The 16,697-nt window shown below is 35.6% G+C and overlaps 1 protein-coding gene across 10 annotated transcripts in view; it reads left to right on the forward strand.

Moving 5' to 3' along the window:
- Positions 1-16,697, forward strand: part of LOC139079894 (uncharacterized) — a 613,636-nt gene that overhangs the window by 98,698 nt on the left and 498,241 nt on the right. Inside the window, exon 1 of one of the 10 annotated variants that reach the window (XR_011533894.1) lies at positions 4,367-4,610. The exons of 8 other annotated variants lie outside the window; for them this stretch is intronic. The gene's annotated coding sequence lies outside the window, so the exon portion shown is untranslated. Of the gene's footprint in view, positions 1-4,366; positions 4,611-16,697 lie in introns of those variants that run through there. One more of the 10 variants, XR_011533893.1, reaches the window with a different exon arrangement.

Here is a 16,697-nt window from a genome sequence, read left to right on the forward strand (position 1 = left end):
CTTTATATTTTTCATTAAGGTGTTTGTCCCTTTAAAATAATCTACAAGAGCTTATGTGCATAGTGTGCTAAATTTTTTCACATTATTATCAACATTTTCCCTCTTCCATAGCATACTTTCAATTTTCCTTATGTTTTATGACATCTTAGATAAAAAATGCATGGAGTCAAATATTTCAGGATTCCTTCCAGCGAGCTCATCTACACAGTTTCTATAGACTTCAACCTTGCCTCTCTACTTTTTTAGCTTTGTCATCCATATCACCAATATGATTTTTCAGTGTCATTTCTTATCCTTACTTCACTTTTTTCTTTATCCATCATACTCTCTTTTCTTTTTAAATGTGTGTATTTCCATTTTATTTTCTTGTTTTTATTTTAGGCTATTTCTTCCTTCTTGTATAGTGTTATAGAGGTCATGTCTTCCTGAATTCTATTTAAAGTGCCTGTTGTCACCTATTTTAATAGCTGATATATTCAGTTATGGCTCTTCTTTGGATAATGTTCTTTTCCCACTTTCTCTGTCGTATTTTCCTATAGGCCCTCATTTTATATTTGTTTTCTATTTGCTCAATGTTAAATTAGCCTAGCTCGATCTAATGTCATGGATGACACCAGTTGTATTCTTACCATCCACTTCTTACTAGCTAAAATCCATTTATGCTCGTTAAATTCCCTTCCTGTCATTCTAGCTGCGTGACAGGTAGGGTACAGAACTCCCAACTAGAGACTAGGAAGCATACATGGAGTCTAACTTTTCTCTCTAAAGTAAGGTGGCCTCCTATGTCCTAAACCTTATTGTTTCATAAGCATTAAAAGCCACAATTCCTATGCACCTCATTCCACCATCTTCCTACCTCTTCTACCACCTACCTTGCTTTCACTAAATTTGGGGGCATGTAATATGTCACATGCCAGTCCCTTTTCTCCCTTCCTGTTTTTAGGTACCAATGCCAAAACAGGAAGAGATGGTGCTGTGAGAATACTACTCTGTGTATCCCAAGAAGCAGCACCTTCTACTGACACCCAATGAAATTACGGCAATCCAAGTTTTCTGTGGAACAGGTCCATGAATCTGAAGGCAGTTAATAAAGAAATGTTGAAATGCTTTCTTGACTTTCACGTGAATAGAACTAGTTTGTCTCTGTGTATAGACCCCCATCTAATGTTTTTTCTTAGTCCAATATCGTTAGCTTTAGGAGAATGATGAAGAAATTGCTTCAGTTAATTGCAGGCTTTAGGATTGTTGTAAGGTGTGTTTTTCTGTGTAGATGTTTTAACAGAAAGTTCTCTGAAACCAACTTATGATGGCAGACTGCTAATCAGATGTCTAGTAAAACTAGAAGTTTGATAGTAATGTTTTCAAGCCTTTCATTTTAGTTCATCTCTTCCTCCATCCAAAAGAGAGTACCTTTCAAAGCATTGCAGATGAGTAGGGAAAAATGGATAGATGTAGAACAGAATTAGTGTGAGAAAGGTCAGTGCCATATAATAAGTGACTAATGTTTTGTTATTATGTAGTGCTCAGAAATTGTCTTTATAACTTCATATAGAAATACTGTCTCCTATCATTTTTAATGACTTTTTAATTCATTGAAACATAATTTCAAATTATTTTCATATTTATTATGTAGTCTAACAGCATTTCTAAATAGCATAATAGGGTTTTGGCGGTAAAATAGGATTTTGGTAAAATCTGAGCTACTGAGATCTCTTTCAGATTAGATGAATTTAGCAAAAATTATCTGCAATGTTTGATTCAATCTCCTTGATATCTAGCATAGTAAACTTTTTCCCCATAAAATGAAGATAGGAATGAGTGGGGTAAAGCAGACAACCTATTTTCAGTAGCATTCTGGTAGTGATCTTTTCTTTTCTCTTTTAAGGATTGGCACCTAAGCTAACATCTGTTGCCAATCTCTTTTTTTCTTCTTCTCAAAGCCCACCCTCCTGGCCCCCCAGTAAATAGTTGTATATTCTAGTTGTGGGTCCTTCTGGCTTTGCTATGTGGGATGCCGCCTCGGCATGGCCTGATGATCCATGCTAGATCTGTGCCCAGGAACTGGTGAAACCCTGGGCCACAGAATTGGAACATGTGAACTTAACCACTCGGCCATGGAGCCAGCCCATGGTAGTGATTTTTTCAATGTAAGATACCACACTTTTACAAAGGGGATTATTTTCAAAACCTGTGTGTAATTCAGAAATGTCTGTGGTTGTTTTGGTCAACTGGCTATAAAAAAATACATTACAGACTATGAAATCACCAAAGTGCTTTCAAATGCTGGTGTATTTTTTATGTTTTATGTAGGTTATTAGTGACTTTTTTGCACTTCTCAAAAAAGTCCTTTGTTTTGTATATGCAGAAGTGCTGTTGCAATAGAGGCCAGATCCTTGAGGTGTATGACTGTAGACATCTAATGGATAAGACTGGTGGCCTTGTTGACTCTTAGGAGTTAATTCTTAGTCTTAAATGAAGGAAACAAAAAAATAAAACTTGTTGTTCTTCATAACAGATGAAAATGGAACATGGAACTATAAGGTGGCGTTGAATCATAGAATTTCTAAAGACTACGTATCTCTCAAGGAGTAATTAGAATTCTTGATGTTCTGCATATCTGTTGGCTAAAGGGCCCAAAGTGATTTGAATAATGCCTGTTTTCAATATATAAAACAGCCATGACTGAATCACTAAAAGATCTTAATTATTATTATTATTATTATTATTTTTATTATTTAACTTATGTTGTTTTTAAAGCTTATTTAAAGGCAATGCCAATCTCCTTTTCCAAACCTGTCAATGACTCCTACTGTAGATTGGAGAAAGTGGAAACCCCCAATTACTGCCATAACCCCCTCCTGTAACTGATTTTAATACCCTTATTACTACAGTTTTCAGAATTGAGCCTCTCTATCAGATAGTATTACCTAGTCCTGTTTCTCTCATCTGTCTTATTCATTCTTGCATTTTTGGTTTGTTTGCTTTATTTAAGTCAGTACCCAATTTGAGGACAATTCAATTGGCCAAGTAAAGGCTGATGAGCTAGAAATGCTAAGTCCAGCATCTGTATGGAATATTCCATTCCTGTAGCCTGCTGCGCCGATCATGTTTTGTGGTGTCACCAAATAATTAAGGGGAGGAAATGTGGGTGTGGCAAGTCCATTTCTGAGGAGTGGCTGTTTTGGGGGGAAGATTGTGTGTTACAATCACTATACAAGCATATGCCCCTTAATTGGGTTGTAGTATTCAAAAGAATGAATTTATTTTAAGTAAAATTGCCTGATATTTCTGTGTCCTTAACTTATTGATAATGATGGTGGTTATTATTTTTAAAGTGTTTTCAAGGGGTAAACAATGTATGAACTGTAAACAAACTTGGAGTTTTAAAAGATTGCTTCTCTTTAGCATTTTGTTTATTTTCTGATGTTTTGAACTCTCATTTTTTGATATATATCAAAGAAAGAAAGCATTTATCTGAATGAGAGAGCAAAATGAAATTCTAATGAAAGTAGGAGAATAAGAGAAATCTTGACATTAAGATATATGCAGTCTTGAAAGAGTTTAAAATAGTTATGCCTACCTCCCAAAGTGGTGTGATTTTGACTTCCTCAGGCATGGAGAACTTTGTTTATGGTAGTTTAACTTTGCAGTTTGATAGAATGTCAGTGTCTTTAAAAAACTAAAAACCTAGGAACCCGGATGATTAAGTGATATCTACATGTGTATGATAGATTCATTATTTTGTCATTTCTATATCCCCAGCTTGAAACTTAATATAAAAGAAATGCTTTGCTGCTTCTTTCTAAATCCTGTTTGATCCATCAGGGGAAAAATATATAGTTTTGGATTGTTTAATAGAAAAAAAAAAATCTTTGACTGAATTAAATAGTTACTCCTGCAAAGAACAAACTTAGAATTCACCTTCTGTCTATTTCGTATCTTCAGCATATTTCCTATTAAAAATCTTTCTAGATTTCAGTGTCTGCTTGGTTTGGGTTATCTAAGCTGTAATAAGCAGCCTTGGGACCCCTGAAGGCACACCCCACACACTTATGCTGTGTGACCTAAGGTCACAAGTAATGGCTGCAAGCTAATTGATTGAGAAAGGCTTGTCTGGCGGGGCCTCTTTGCTGTCCTCCCGTAACATTCCGAAGTTCTGTGAAAGAGGCACTAGCAGCTCAGCCTAGCAAGGAAGGAAAAGAGAGAGGAAGTTTCTCTGCGTTCTCATTACACTCTGAATTCCCTTGTACTGAGCTTCCTTCTCTCCACCCACTTCTCACCAAGAACTCCTTCACTTGAAGGTGAACGACTGAAAGCCTGATCCCAGAGAGTTCCCCGAAAAGTGATCCGAGTCTTATTGAACCGAAAGAACAAATCACCTACTTCAGGCGGTGGGAAGCGTATGGAAATGATATTAGAAGTTCAGCAAAGTGCACAGCCGCATAATACAGAAGCCAGCACTCAGATTGACAGGCAAATAAGCCAGCTCGTGGAGGGGCCTCTGGGTGGCAGCTCTGGGCTATTGGGTGTTGGAGAACTATAGGCAAAACTGAAATGGAAAAGGGGCAGAAAATAGCACACTTACGCTACGCAACCGTGGCTTTCGCATGGTGAGTGCAGATTTAAGATATTATTTAAAAGATACTTTCTCTGTTGTAAAACAAGAAATCTGTTGGGTTTTGAGGGAAATTAGAGCAGGAGCATTTCTTAGAAGTTCTTAGGTGATTTGGTTTTGTTTCTGCTTGATTTCACATTAAACTTGGCCATGCTCACAGAGAAATACAATATTTGCATTGTCTGGCATGTCCTTTTTCTTGAAATTGTCCTTTTGTTTCAATCACGCTTCTCTTCAACCTGAATAAATATTGTTTCAGGCAAATCATGTGTGGAATAGATAATGAAGGAACAACGGTGTGACAGAATATTTGTAAACATTTCATTTAGTCCAACTTTGTGTCACTTCTCCATGTTTTGCCACCTTATCTCAGGAATATATAGCAGAGTCTGTATGAAAAGGGCTTTGTTGAGAATTCCTGTGAGTTAAAGGGTCAGGGCCAGTGCGTTATCTGACTGCCAGCAAGACTCACTGGGGTGTCCTCTTATTTTTAACCTAAAATAGGAAAAAAACGTGCATCTTTACATATTAAAAAGTAAGTGTGCTTTGATTCCAATAATTGCCTTCTTCTAGTTTATGTGTGTTATTCCTGGCAGAGCATTGTGTAAACTTCTTTTGAGCAGCAGTGTGCAAACTTCTTTTGTTTCTTTTTGTCTTGTTAGCTCACATTTCACTTTAGAAACTTTGAACATGGATTTTTTTTTTAATTATCTTGAAACAATACTGAGAAGTTTTTATTTCAGGGCAAATACCTTGGAAGTTAGGAGGTTTGCTTTTCCTCGAAAAAAAATATACCTCAGAAAGTAAATTGTGCTTAATTCTTAGTTTAGCCGTACTTATAATCCTATTTTAAATGTGCTTCTTATTAAAAAGAAAAAAATCAGAGCCTACAGGGAGTATTCCTAGAAATGCTATAGAAGAGATCCTTCTGCAAAAACTGCAAATTCAGTATTACGATTTTAATAAGTGACAAAATATTATTGCTGTTGTTGACTTTGTTTAAAAAGCAGTTTTATTAACAAGGTGACTGTGTTAGATGTTACTAGATGGATGAAGTGAAAAATGTGTCTTCCAGACTGATGGTTTGATAAAATCCGAGGTCTGTGTGGTTACTGTGTTTCGTATTCATTTCAACTTTTTAAAGAGCAGCTCTATAATACCAATTTTGAATCACCATTTAAAAAATAAAATTTGCTAAAGTAAGCTCCTTATATTTTGAGATTTATAGCTTCTGTTTGCTAAAGTCAATTAATAAACGGAAAAAATATATTGGAGTAATTGTGAAGCTATAAAACTTTACAATAAAAAGGAGGAAAGCTTTTAAGCAAGAGCGAATGTGTTTTTGCTTATAAGGCAATTTTGTAGCGTTGCTTAGTTCTTCTTTTCCAAAGATTTATGGAAAACTATCAACTGTTGCAGACCTAAGTAACAGTCTTGACTTTAATGCAAAAACCATGCATAAGAAAGAAAGATAATTATTGTCCAGCTCTTCCTATGATTTGATACAAGCTTCTTTCAACAATTGCAAAATGTGACTGACAAATCCTTTTCTTCTTAAGAGAACCAGTTCATTATGTTTGTCACCTGTTACATTCATTCTTTTTTTGCCCACATACACCGTCCCTAGCTGTTTATTAGTGCTTCAGAGAAGTGAAAACCATTTTTGTTTTTTGAGAGAGAGAAAATGTTGAAGTTTTCATTGGCATGAACCTTTTGAGATTTTAAAAATTATATTCTCATCAAAATCTCCCAACGTGTCCTTAATAAGGTCTTTTGTTATGATCTTGATATGAACAGGCAAGAGAGGGCATGTCAATTGTTTGGGCTTTTCTTTTAATATGCCTCAGTGTGTAAAGTTAAGGTGTGGCTGAGGATTTATGAAACGCGTTGCCAAGAGGTCAGTGTTTTGAAAATTTCTCCTCTTGGTATCCTGATCATAAAAAAAAATGATTACCAAGGGGTAACCTCTTCCTTCTAAACCAATCCAGAGACCAGAAATCAAAGGGAACTTCATTATTTTCCTTGGGTATAAAGTCTGACCACAACTCAGGAAGTTACTACGCTGTGGGGAGGAGCTGCAAAAGAATGGGGCTCTCTCTGATGGAAGTGCATAAATTGTGATAAACAAAAGATAAAAACAACTACTGCTTAATTTTCCTAATGTTTAATCTTAAACTACTATTTTCAATCTTTTCTGTTCATATTTACTTATTGATGCGTTACTGAGGTGAAGCCATCTTTTAAAAACTGAAATCAACCATAGCATTATTTTAAAACCATGGCTTTAAGAAGGTATATGTTTTCTTATAAAAGGCTAATTTTACACAGAAGTTTAGATTATCGAGTAGATTAATATGAAACAATGGAAATAAGTTCACAAACTAATATATGGTTACTTCTCTTATTTATATATAAAACTTATTGGTGATTCATTGTCCTTCCACTATATTACAATATTACACCAGATTGGAGTGTGTGTGTGTGTGTGTGTGTGTGTGTGTGCGCGCTTTTGCATTTGCATTTATGAGCTCACAAAGAGGGTAATAGAGTGGCCTGGACATATGCTAGCGTTATGACACTCTTTGGCTTACTTCCTTAATTCTTGTGGTCACTAAATTTCAGGATTTTTCTGTACACTTGCAGCAGTAGACATCTGTCATGGTGAAGGTATGTCTTCTCAATTGAGGATGAATATCAGTTTTGCTGTATTCTTTTTACAGTTACGGTCATCATTTGTTTTTAAAGATGATTTATTCTATCAAAATATAGGGCAGAATCTATCAGGTTAGATTCTATCATCTCTGACAAATTATGAGTCCTCAAAAGGCTGTCCTAGAGACTGGCAGGATGGTTTTTATTACTCTTGTTACACGAAAGAGAGCATAGTGGTTGTTCATGTTTCTAGATACTTTGATCTTAAGACTCACATCTTTCTTAAATTATGGAAAACTCCAGAACTTTCTTTTCAAATATTGCTTCTTTTACCGTTAGCTCTAATCTCTTTTTCTGGAACACTCTAGTTGATGTATGTTGAAGTTCTACACCATATCGTACATATTTCTTAAATTCTCTTTCACACTATTTTATATGTCCTTCTGTGCTGCATTTTTTGGTAAATTACTCAGAGGTATCTTCCAGTTTACTAATTCTTGTTTTGACTATGTCCATTCCAGAATTTTTTTCAACTACATATTTTTTTCCTGGGAATTCTAATTGATTCCTTTCTCATGACCGCTTTTATTGTTTCATCTCTACTTATTTTCTTATAAATTGTATTGATGTTATTTCTTACTTTGTCTCTTCAAGGATACTAACAAGCTTGAAATTCTGAAATTGATCTATTATTTTTTTGTTACCTGGAATGACTTCATTGACTTTTGAAAAATTTTGCTGGCGATCTTTTTATATGATTTCATGTCTTGGAATTTTTGTTTTCAGGCTCAAGTTGAGTGAGAGAGACTTGAAAAAATTCTCTTTCTCTGCTAGTCGCATTCCAGTCCTATGGTCATAGAGTTGGCCCTGCATGCTCTCCACCCCTAGCTCAGAATCTCCAATAACGGGGATATCGTAGATTTAGCCACCAAGTCAAAAAGCAGTTTGTTTCAGGTGCTGACTGCCAGAGGATGGCAGCTGCTTCTGGCCTCCCTGTGTCAGCAGCGCCATATAAACCATGGCTCCAGGCGGGTAGTAAGTTGTTGAGCTTCCTGTTATCTTACACTCAGGTTTCCATCAATGAACTTGGCACTGATTTTCAGTCATTGTGGGGCAAATGTGGTACCCCAGTTGCCTCACAGATATAGGGAAATTCTTGCCTCTCATTCCCAAAACCAGCTGGTACACTGCCGCTCACCCTCTGTTTCTATTCTATCTCTTGTCCACAGAAGTATTTACCTTGTTTTTACATCACTTTTACATGATCTCATTAAATATTTTGTCTATTATTGTTATTCATTGGAAGCAAAGGCAAGGGGCTCAAACCAAATTCTTACAATGCCATTTTGACAAGTTTCCCAAACCACGGGCTTTGGAATCAGAAAACGTGGGTTCAAACGCTGACTCATTTATTAACTGTGTTAGCTTAGACAAAGCCTTTAATTTCTTGAAAGTCTCACTTCTTCCCATCAAAAATACTGACAGCAATGCCCATTTCGTAAGACTGCTCATTCTAAGCATTGAATGAGATAATGGTGGAAAGTAGTTAGTCCTGTGCTTACCCATGTTAAGTGTGCAAACTCTAGGGGGAAAGCAACGAAAACCAAAACAAAACCAGATGCTACCAATTAGGTAGTGAATAAATGGCAAGAGAAGTGCAAAATAGACTTTGTCTGTTGTATTCTGAGTGAACACAACATTATTATTTTGGATAGCTAAAGCAAATTTCTAAAGATGATTGTCAAATGTACTAGTTTTCGTGTTTAACAGGTAGGTAAGCGTTCTGTACACTAATCACAGACCTTAGTAAGTGTAAGTGAATATATTTCAGAGAACTTCAGTAAAACAGAAAGCGTTTTGCAAAATGACCTTTTTGTTGTGGTTATTCTAAATCCTTAAAGCTTACGCATAGTAGGAGAGTGGTGAAGATAAGTGGCATGAGAATGTGTTTTTGGCTTGTTCTTTTTGCTTGATTAACAGTTATATATAATATATTATATGTATTTAGATAATATATATTTATATAATATGTATAATTATATATAATACGTATAATTTATATATTATCTAAATATATATATACTACAGTTTCACCCTATAATGGGTTTCTGTAATAGAGAAAAAAGGAGGGGGGGGTCTTTTGTAAGGGTTTTAGATGGTCTTGTTTCATAGTTTTGTAGCTAATTTGTAATATTAATATCTTTCCAATATTAGTATCTTTTCAAATCATCTGTTTTTATGCACCAGGGTTCAAGTTAACGGTATTGGCAGAGGGTATGTTTGGCTGCGTCAGAAATGAGTTTCTGAAAATCAACAGGTTTTAAAAGATGAAGGACGTTGAGGATGTAGATGAAGCAGCAACAGCAACTTGAAATTAGTGAGTCTGAAAACAGAGAAAATAGAGACAAGTTTCTAAGAAAGCTATTGCCAATATGTCCTCGAGTAGAACATTTATGAAATCAACATTTTATTTTCCTTTCTTACCCCTGGTTTCCCTCCACCACATTAGCTCTCTCTTTCATTTCTATTTGTAGGAACATCTTCTGCTCAGTCCTTAAATATTCATGAGCTTCCGTGCTCTTCCTGGGCCTTCCTTTCTTTTACCATCTCCCTCCTTTGTTCATCTCATCCATCACCATGACTTCAGATACCATTATTAGCCAATATCTAGCCTGTTTCTCTCTGTCAAATTTTAAACCAGTATATCCAGTTAGCCACAGGTACTTCATATTCATCATTTCTGCATTTCTACTTCTAATCATTTCTCTGATCACATCTACACATTTCTTATCATCTGACTGGCGTTGTGAGCCACTTCAGAGTTGTATTACTCAAGGACGATGAAGCTGGGGTGTGTGTTCAAAATTCCTATTTGGCATTCATTGAGGGTTACTCCTGCAGCCATTAGTTCTGGAATTCTAGCTCACCTCATGGAAGCCCAAGCATATTCTTGGCTAGAGAACACCCTCAGGCAGAGAGTGGCAGGTGCTTGCAGTAAAATTCCCTCCATGTGTAAGGGCAATATGAATGCCAAGGGTATATGAGTAGAAGGCCAAGAGCCTCTACATTGTACCTTTAAGAGGCATTTAAGTTGTTTCCAGGTGTTTGCTATTTCAAACAACTTTGCAAAGAACATCATGGTATATGTCCCCTGTGAAGAGTATTGAATTTTTCTTAGAGTATATATCCAAACGTGGAACTGCTGTGTTGTGAGACATGTGTGGTCTCAATGTTACAATTCTCCAAATTACTCTACTAAATAGTAAAATCACTCTTCAAAGGTGCTGTGCAAATTTCTGCTTCCACCAGCAGTTATTAGAGTACCCTTCTGCCCACGTCTTAGCCAACCTTTATTATTGCCCAATGTTTCAACTTTGGGATATCTGTTGAGTACAGCAGAATGTTGCAATTTTTCATTTTGAATCTTTTCGATTCCTAACAAAGCCAGAGAGATTTCTAACGAATATCTGAAACTAGGTGAGCCATGGAGACCTTAGTCTTGGAGAGACTACTATGTGCTACTCATTTTTTTATGTGAATACCTCTTTATTTATTACCGATTTAAATGTCCTCTTCAGTTAATTGCTTGCTTATATCTTTGCCAATTTCTAACTAGTTTGTTTATCTTTTTCTTATCAACTTTCTGGCGTTCTTTATTCATTGCTTCCCATCTCCTCCACCCTTCCTCACCAAAGGTACCTTCACAGAGCTTTTTTTTTTAGCGTAAAGCAAATAAACACATAGAATTTTATCCTCTCTCATTATTTACAATATTTTAAGCCACGCTTTTGTCAGGTACTGTACTGTGGAGTTATTTCAAGATATGTAAGGAACTGTGCCACATCCTATGAGGGATGAAAACATGAACATGATACACAGCCTACCCACTGAAAGCTTAGTCTCACATAGGACATTGAGAGAGTTATAAAGCCCTATGGAAATTCAGAGAGAAGATACTTGTTTTCCAACTGGAAAATTTAAATTCTTCATAATTGTTAAGAATTATGCATCAGGAGATACAATTTATTCCTACACCACAGGTTTTTTTTTTTTTTTTTTTTTAACCCAGCATCTTAAATATCAAGTTTCCTATAGCCACGGAAAGTTTGAGAATTTGTAATTAAATAAAATGAATGTTAAGGACCTATAATATATTAGGCACTGGGACAGATATTAATGGGGAAGTAAAGCAAACAAAGCAGATAATCCTTGATTTCATGGGAGATAGGGGCTGAGAGTTAAATAGCAATTAGGAAAGAGTGAATACAGTATAAAAGGGCATCCTGGGAGATAGAGCATACTCACTGACAGAGTGCCTGGGTTTCAGGCTGCAGTGTGTTTGAGGAGTGGAGATAGCCAGGTAAAGGCAGGGAATGTTCCAGAAAATGAAAGAGTATGTGTGATATTATGAAATTGAGAGTGTAGAGTTTGAGGAACTGCAAAAGTTCAACTCACATGGAGCACAGAGCTCTAGGGGTGGTGGATGGTTGAGGAGAAACTATAGAGATAAGTACGGGCTCACTCCTGAAAGGCCTAGTTTGGATTCTATCCTAAGGGCACTAGGGACCCATTGAAAGAGTTTAGTAAGGCTTCCAAATGGTCAGATATTGTCTTTACCTAGATAGAAAAATATCCTGAGAGATGAGTGGTAGTTAAAACCATGACAATCAGTACTATTTCTCAAAAGATTTCTTGATCTGGCCACCATAGTTACTTAGAGGATTCAAAAATAGGTTTCAGGTTGTCTATAAACTGCCAATATTTATATGCAGTATTTAAATGTATATACAATTTATATACACGTAAATTCATTAAATTCTCAAATTTATCATTGACTGAAAAATTCAACTATCACTAGGTTAAATTAAGAACAATTGTTGATTATTCAGCCACAAAAAAGAGAAGGAAATCCTACCATTTGCAACAACATGGATGAACCTTGAGGGCATTATGCTAAGTGAAATAAGTTAGATCAAGAAAGACAACTACTATATCATCTCACTTCTGTGTGGAATCCAGAAAAACCAAACTCATAAAACAGAGAACAGATTAGTTATTGCTCGAGGAAGAGGGAGGGGCTGGGGAAATGGGTGAAGGTGGTCAGAAGGCGCAAACTTCCGGTTATAAGTTAAATACGTCCTGGGGATGTAATGTACAGTATGATGACTATAGTTAGCAACACTATATTGTATATTTGAAAGTTGTGAAGAGAGTAGATCTTAAAAGTTCTCATTGCAAAAAAAAAATTGTAACTACGTGAGGTAATAGATGTTAAGTAAACTTACTGTGGTAATCATTTCACAATATATACATATACCGTATCATTATGTTGTACACCTTAAACTTGTACAATGTTATTATGTCAATTATATCTCAGTAAAACTGGAAATAAAGAATAGCAGTTGGCCAGAAAAGAACCTTTGAGAAAATCAATATTTAAGGAGCAGATAGTGGAAGAGAAGTTCAAAAGGAGATAGAGAAAGAATGGGCAGAGAACTAGCAGAGAAAATTGTGGAAACCAAGTGTGTCAAAGGCGTAGTAGCTCTAAGAAAATGATCCAAAATAAAGTCCCTTGTATAAAACAGAAGTTTATTTCTCTCATATTACATGCCAGCCTATCGATGCTAACGGGGCCATTCTGCTCCTCAAGGTCATTCAGGAACCCAGGATCCTTTTGCCTTGACACCTTGGTTGGGTTTCAGGCAGATGTGAGCTCACAGAGGAAGAGAGAAGGAACCAAAGTTCAGGGACAACAGCCTGTCTATAAGTTGAAGACAACCTGGAAATTATATATGATATTTCTGCTCTATTCTGCTCATCTAAATTTAGTCACACAGCCACAACTGAATGTGAGAGAAGCGGGGAAATGTAGTTTCTACCTGGGAGGCCATGTTTTTAGGAAGAGGTGGAGAACAAATTTGGGGGGAACAACCATCAGTTGCCACGGCAACTTTTTAAGTTTTAAAACAAATACTTAGTGATTAGATAGGTTTATATGTCCATTTAACATATTTATTGAGTGATTACTATGTTTGATCATTATTTTATGTGATAAAAATACAGACATTTTTTAAAACTCTGCTACCAAGTAGCTTATTCTAGAGATATAGGTGCTAAACAAATTAGCAAATAAATATGAGATAAAATATTAGGAAATAATAAGTACTAAGAAGAAAAATAAAGTAAAAGAATAGAAGTGCTATTTTTAGAGAGATTAGTCGGGGAAGATCTTTTATATTAAAAACTGAAAAGGATCCTTTGAAAGACAAAATATTGAAATTTCCCTCTTTGGAGGAGAATTTGCATTTGAGTTGCAAGCCTAGAATATTGTTTGAAATAGGACAAGGAGAGTTGCTGATTAGAAGGAGAAGCAGAGTTAAAGGAGAGTTATCATTTTAATGAGTTTGGGGAGAAAATTGACCATGATTACAGCCTAAAGAGAGAGTGCACGAAAAGATGAGGTTGTTGCAGGTCCTGGTGCTGGAAGGAGAGGCATGATGGTGTAAGTAGTTCATAGGGGATGGCTCGTTTTTCCCTAAATAAGAAGTCAGGAATGCTCTGGAGAGTGAGGGTGGTGTGGACTGTGTCAGGTTCTTGATAAGAATTATGAAGGTAGAGAGTTGTTTTGGAAAACAACCAGTAAATATGAGAAGCCCCAGTCTAGAAGATAAGAAGTGTTTCATGAAATTGAATCTGTGCTGGGATTTTTCTGGGTGTGGGTAGTTGAAGGGTCCACTTAGGCAAAAGAAGGTGGTAACAAGTGGGGTTTGGTGATGATATATAATGTCTTTTCCGCATAACAAAAGCAATAGCCCTTAAGAAGAGAACTGACAGGGGAACCACATACCAAGTTCTAGATTATACTTGAGTTTGTAAAGTGACTGAGAAATGTGATTCAGATTATATTTTTTGGGACAAGTATTTTTTTTAATTCAATATTCCAAATTCCAAATTTTTAATTTAGTTGACTTTCTTATTTTCATTCTGTGGGGGTTGTTGTATACGGTTGTAAATTCACTGTCATGAAATTTGTTATGAAATTAGGAAGACAAGTCATAAAAATATTAAGAAACTAAGACCTTAAGTGAATCCCTATTACATTCTTTCATTTGGTTTTCCTTTAACATCTGCCAGTCCCTAGTGGACTTCCTGTTTTTACTTCATGTAATAACTAGGGAAATGAAAATTTCTGGGGGGAAAAACAACCTACAGTTTATAAGCTATTTATGGATAGAGTTCCTTTAGCATCCTATGGGTCATCTTCTATATTCCATTCATCCATAGATGTTACCTCATACAGCACTCAGCCCTTCTTCGAATAGTATATTTTTATTGATAACTCGATTCTAATTTTTTTCCATTTTTTGTCCTTTATATGAGGATATTTGCATATTGTCACCTCCATACTCATCTTTTTATTTGGAATGACATCATATATAAAGAAACCATGGCCAGAGCTATCACAATTTTTTGCCTTTTAAAAGTAATATCTTGACATCCTGACATTTCCTGTTCTTTCAAGCCTTTTAGTTTTTAGCTTTTTATAAAACTATTCACATTCCTGTTAATTTTCTGGGTCTCAGATGACTCCAGGATATACTTAATTTAGACATTTTGAGATGTTGTTATTGTTTTTCCTTGTTTCCAAGCAAGTCCATTCTCTATTTTTTCTACGAAATGTTATTCTTTATTATTTATTAGTTTGTCTTTCTTCTAAGGGTGCAAACTGTCTTTATGATTTTCTTCTGGCCTTTCATTTGCATTATTTTGTTTTGTCTGGCTTCTCTTATTTTTCTTTCTGGAAGATGTAGTCGATTTCTGCATTCACATCTCATAGTTTGTTACTCCAAAGTCAAATTCCTATTTGCCTTCAGAATGTTTCTTTCATTACTCTACTTGTGTTACTGTTTCTTGTTGCTTTAAAGTTCTCCTAAAAGATACACAGACTCCCCTCAGCAGAAATTTCACTCCAATTTCTGTAAAATATCTCCCTCAACAAAGAAGAGGTAAACCTCTGACCCTCGAAAGTAAATATGATATTCTTTGACACCAGTCTTTTCTATGTTAAATTTCGATATCTTATATCCACTGATAATTGGCTTTCTTATTGTTCTCATCTCCTCAATCAATATTTTCTTGTCAGTCAGATGAAAATTAGTAAGATTAGATTTCATATGTTCTTGAAGGCAAGGATCACAACACATTGTAGCAAGATTTGTACAATCAATATTCACTTGTACTATTTACATGCTAGAAATTACATAGGGGAAAATGTCACAGGAATATGACTCAAATCCTCTAGGTTTAGAGCACTTTAATCAACATTTAGAATTCTTTTCTCTTGTGGATAGAAACAATGATCAATGCTTACTAAATGTTATTAACCTTTTAATCACTGTTATGCATTTAGCAAATCAATTTAATTATTCATTGGGTGATTAGAAATGACTAGCTGTAAACAGAAATTTAGAAAAGCGATATTGACACTTGATACACACATACATATAGATTGATAGATAGATATAGATACAGATACACACATTATAGAATATTATATTTCATATTTCATCCACATAAATTACTGAAATACTTTGAATTAGATCAAATCAAAATGAATTCTGTGATTTGGAGATTCCAGGACACATTATTAAAACGAAGAAACCAGAATGTGTACTCCTTGGAATTTGTTTTAAAGATTACTAATGCATCATGTAACTTTAGAATAATATTAATATTTTAGAGAAATTTGGGAGATTAGCTTTCTTTAATGCTTTTATAGCCAAAGAATTCAAGTTTTTAAATAGGCAAAATTTTGCATTCACCTTAAATTTTGGAGCATCTAATCTTCCCCTTGCTTGCTAGACACAGGGATGCAAAGACAACTAAGACACAGCTTCCTCTGTCAAGAAGCTCTGGTATCATTTTGACCCTGGAAGTGGCATACATCAATTCCATCCACATTCTGCTCTTCAGAACTCAGCCACATGGCCATACCTTGCTCAAGTGAACCTAGGACATGTGGTCTATGTGTGTCTCCAAGAAGAGGCCCAACCGCTTACTCAGATATCACACTTCTATTGTACATACAGCTCTGAGTCAGGTGCTATGGAAGGTACATCCATAACCAAGGCATACTTTCTGCCCTCAAATTCTTAGATAGAACTATACATAAGTAAATGTTAATGCAAGGCCAATTGTGTTAGGTTTTATAATAGAGAGATAAAGAGTCTTTTCCAAAGAAAAGACTTTCTGGAAGAAGCAATATTTGAGCAGAGCTGGAAGCATAGATAGGGGCTCACCACCAGGCAGAGATGGAGGGTCCTGCGGGAAAAGTGACATGACAACAGACAGCTATCAGATGGCTAGAGATGAGAGCCTATGAGAAGTACAGAGCTAAAGATGTCTGAAAGATATTTTGGAACCACCACAC

The sequence above is a fragment of the Equus przewalskii genome, chromosome 27 (assembly GCF_037783145.1).
Source record: "Equus przewalskii isolate Varuska chromosome 27, EquPr2, whole genome shotgun sequence".
Lineage (NCBI taxonomy): Eukaryota > Metazoa > Chordata > Mammalia > Perissodactyla > Equidae > Equus > Equus przewalskii.